We start from the raw sequence: 4,550 nt of genomic DNA, 5'->3' as shown, positions 1-4,550 counted from the left end.
GATGGTGGGGATGATGGAACCGATGATGGTGGGGATGATGGAATTGATGGTGGGGATGATGGAACCGATGGTGGGGATGACAGCATTTTGTTCTGTCATGCCTGAGGCTGCCATGAGTGGGGGGGGGCTGACTCAGTGGCAATTAAAAACAACAACTGAATTTTAAAGGTTCTCTGGATTAACCCGAAACCATTGGCCCTTATATTTATAATCATGACGGTTTATCCCTGAAGTTCCTGGTAACTTCTAACTGCTCAGGGACTTTTCTCTTTTGTAAAGTCTTTGCCTGAGATACTGAGGTCAGCTATTTGTGTCTTTAGTGGAAATACTGATTAGTTTGTTCCAGAGCCTCAGACACCTGTGTACCTTGATGGAAAGTGGAACAGTTTGCTCCACCTGACCTCCTCTGTGTCTGGGTCACATGGTGGGGTGGGTGGGGGGTTGGTGACGTCTTCCTTCCTTCATGGGCAGAGGCTGACGGAACTGTCTGTCCCAGGTCACAGCGGTTGTCACAAGCCCATTCAAGGAGGCTGTGCAGGAGGGAAGCAGTCCTGGGAAGGAGCAACACAGTGTTACCACGAGCTCTCCACTACCTGGTGCCTTCGTTCTGGTTGCCAGGACCAACTGAGTAGTTGTCAGGTGCTGTCCAGTCAGTTCTGAGTCACAGCAACCGTATGTTCAGCAGAAGGAAACACTGTCTGTCTGGGGCCGTCCTCACTCTTGCTCTTAAGCGTGAGCCCATGATTGCAATCACGGGGTCAATCCATTTTGTTGAGGGTCTTCCTTCTTTTTGTCCCTGCCCCTCCATGTTACCAAGCATGATGCCCTTCTCCAGGGGCGGCCTCTCCTGACAGCATGCGTGAACAGGGTAACATGAGATCCAGTTAAAACAAACAAAACCTTCACCACCTATTGTTTGTTTGTTTGTTTTGACCAGGTCCTTCCATCCTCCAATGAAAGAAAAATGATTTTCTATTCTCTCAGTGCCCCAATGAAGGGAAAGCCAGGTTCCTGTCACAATTATTCTTGGCATTCAGTGTTTAGATATGAATGACTGGAAACCTTCACATTTAGAGTGAAGGGGAGCAAATCACCAGATAAGCAAGCTGTCTTGTTGTTAGATAACATGCGCTCAAAACCTGGGTACTGCCACTTTCCAGCTCCAGTGATCCCTGGCAAGTCAGTGCAACACTCTGCACCTCAGTTTTCCTATGGATGCAGCAGGGGTGAGAATAGTTACTTCCTCACAGGGTTGCAGTTGGGGTTCGATTGAGGTGATGCATCCAAAGCGCACACTAAATGAATTTGAAGCAAAACCTGGTTATCGGGACCCTTGCAGAAAGCCCATTAGTGCTGCCTCGGAAATGTCCCCTGCAGCCAGAAGAGCATTGGGTTAACTGAAGTGTGACCTAGCCCAAAGTTTGCATAACGGAATTAGGAGATAAGCTGCATCAGTGAGTGAGGAGTGGGTATATTCGTATAGTCATTTTTCAATCTCTGCCACCCACTAACTGGTCTGTAAGTTTCCATGAAGCAGGTGCCATCTATCTCACTTAATGACTGTCTCATCTCTTAGCCCAGAACTGGTTGGACAACTGTTGGAGTCAAGGTAGGAAAGGATTAGGGAGATTTGTTTTCAAACGTGTCAACGAGCTATAAATGGAAGAGGTAAGCTATATCTTGCTAGGGTCGTCAGAGATACAAAATTGGGGCACAAGTGAGAAGGTGAGGTTAATCAGAACCGAACTCCCTGCCTTGAGTCAGTTTCAACTCATAGCAACCTGATAGTGGGGTGTAAAACTGTCCCTGTGGGATTCCGAGGCTGTCAGTCTTTACAGGACTGGAAAGTCTCATCTCTCTCCCACAGAGTGGCTGGAGGTTTTGACCTAGCAGTTAGAAACCCAACACATAACCACTATGCCAGCCAGGCTCCTTCAAGTTGGGGGTTAGAGAGGTGAATACTGGAATCATTTGCTTGTTCTTCATCCTATAGGGAGGCAGCTTGCTGAAGGGAAATTCAGTAGTCTTAGAAACCAGACTGAGCTGCTCTGAGTCCCATGTCTGTCATTTGCCAGCCTGAGACTTTGGTGGTACATCAAACTCTTAAGTCTCTTGTCATGGTAAAGAGGAGCACTCCACTATAGAACTATGCTCCTATTTAGTGCTATAATGTGCCAAGTGTGGTCTTACATATTTTTTAGGTAGTAACTTCAAATTGTATGAGGCCGATAATATGTGTATTAGGCCTATTTTTCAAGTGATGGAACTCAGGAAGAGAGAAGTTGAGTACTTGGCACAAGATCACAGAGTCCAGAATCCAGCAGTCTGATTCTGTTGCTGTACTGTTAAAAACTGTCAAGTCAATTTTGACTTATAGCAATCCCACAGGAAAGATAGAACTGTCTCATAGTGTTTTCTGCAATGTATTCTTTAAGGATCCCTAGTAGCTCAGTGGGTAAGCATTGGGCTGCTATCTGAAAGGTCAGCAATTTGAAACCACAAGCTGCTCTGAGAGGAAAGATGAGGCTTTCTTCTCCTGTAAAGAGTTATAGTCGTCTGAGGGGCCAGCCCCAATCCCAACTACATGGACAGACTCCCCTTCCTGCAGAAGAATTCACTTCAAAGGACAGCACTGAAGCTACAGCTCAGGGAGAGGGACGTGTCTGATGAGAGCACACAGGAGCAAATGAAGGGAGAGGAAGAGAGAGTGGAACACATCCTGTCCCACCAAGCCGAGGACGATATTCCTGCTCAGAGCAGTCAATGCACAGAGAGGACCATAGGGTTGGCCCTACTATGAGACACAATGTCCCTCACTGACCCCTAGTGCTACGGGGGACAATACTGGAGACACAATGCTGGAATTGTGTCCAATCTGACCCCACCACACTGAGGCAAAAGACTAGAGGAGTGCAACAGAATAACAAGGGGAGCAGAGCAACAAAGTCCCCAGGGAACACCAAAAATAGACTGTGGGGCCAGGACGTGGCACCTCCTTAGACTTGATCAGAAAACACTCCTAAAAGTCAACAAGCGAACCTGGAATTATTTACAGGTTTTTCTTTTTATGTCCTTGATTTGTTGTTGTTGTTTTGTTTTGCTCTGTCTTGTTTTTTTGATGCATATTTTTATCTCTGCAGGTCTATCTAGATAAGATAGGCGGGATAAACCGTTTGGAGGAGAAAATGGGACCAACAGTTCCGGGGGGACATGGGAGAGGTGGTGGGGGGAAGGAAGTGAGTGTTAACAAACCCAGGGACAAGGGAACAACAAGTGATCTAAAATTGATGGCGAGGAGGTGTAGGAGGGCTGGTAGGGCTTGATCACGGGCAATGTAACCGCGAGGAATTACTGAAACCTGAATGAAGGCTGAATATGATAGTGGGACAAGAGGAAAGTGACAGGAAATAGAGGAAAGAACTAGGAGGCAAAGGGCATTTATAGACATCTAAATACAAGCATATACATATGTAAATATATTTATATATGATGATAGGGAAATAGATCTATGTGTATATATTTATAGGTTTAGTATTAAGGTAGCAGATGGACATTGGTCCTCTACTCAAGTACTCCCTCAATGCAAGAACACTTTGTTTTATTAACCTGGCATTCCCGACATGATAACTGAAGACAAAGCGGGTGCATAAGCAAATGCGGTGAAGAAAGCTGATTGGTGCTCAGCTATCAAAAGATATGGTGTCTGGGGTCTTAAAGGCTTGGAGATAAACAAGCAGCCATCTAGCTGAGAAGCAACAAAGCTCACATGGAAGAAGCACACCAGCCTGTGTGATCACGAAATGTCGATAGGATCAGGTATCAGGCATCAAAGAACAAAAAATCGTATCATTGTGAATGAGAGCGAGTGCGGAGTGGAGACCCAAAGCCCATCTGTAGGTAACTGAACATCCACTTACAGAAGGGTCGTGGGGAGGAGAGGAGTCAGTAAGGGTGCAGTATAGCACCAATGAAATATCCAACTTTCCTCTAGTTCTTTAACGCTTCTCCCCCCAACTACCATGATCCCAATTCTACCTTGCAGATCCGCCTAGACCAGAGTATGTACCTTGGTACAAATAAGAGCTCAAAGCCCAGGGAATTCAGGACAGATAAACCCCTCAGGACCAATAATGAGAGTGTTGATACCAGGAGGGTAAGGGTAAGGTAGGGGGAGAAAAGGGGAACCGATCACAATGATCTGCATATAACCCCCTCCCTGGGGGATGGGCAACAGAAACGTAGGTGAAGGGAGACATTGGTCAGTGTAAGACATGAAAAAAATAATAGTAAATTATAAATTACCAAGGGTTCATGGGTGAGGGAGGGTGGAGAAGGGAGAGGAGAATATGAGGAGCTGATACCAAGGGCTCAAGTAGAAAGAAAATATTTTGAAAATGACAATGGCAACAAATGTACAAATGTGCGATGCTCACCTTCCCGACACAACCGCTGAAGACAAAGCGGGTGAACAAGCAAATGTGGTGAAGAAAGCTGATGGTGCCCGGCTATCAAAAGATATAGCGTCTGGGGTCTTAAAAGCTTGAAGGTAA

At 46.0% G+C, this 4,550-nt stretch overlaps 1 protein-coding gene across 1 annotated transcript in view; it reads left to right on the top strand.

Annotated features, from left to right (window-relative positions):
- The window catches only part of TEC (tec protein tyrosine kinase), a 136,483-nt gene that overhangs the window by 73,544 nt on the left and 58,389 nt on the right, over nucleotides 1-4,550 (top strand). The window lies entirely within an intron of this gene.

This window comes from Echinops telfairi, unplaced genomic scaffold (genome assembly GCF_000313985.2).
Source record: "Echinops telfairi isolate 266 unplaced genomic scaffold, ASM31398v2 ScPeMD7_7468;HRSCAF=8506_0, whole genome shotgun sequence".
In the NCBI taxonomy this organism is placed as follows: domain Eukaryota; kingdom Metazoa; phylum Chordata; class Mammalia; order Afrosoricida; family Tenrecidae; genus Echinops; species Echinops telfairi.
The sequence above is the reverse complement of the archived record's forward strand: the minus strand, read 5'-3'. Positions and strand labels throughout refer to the sequence as shown.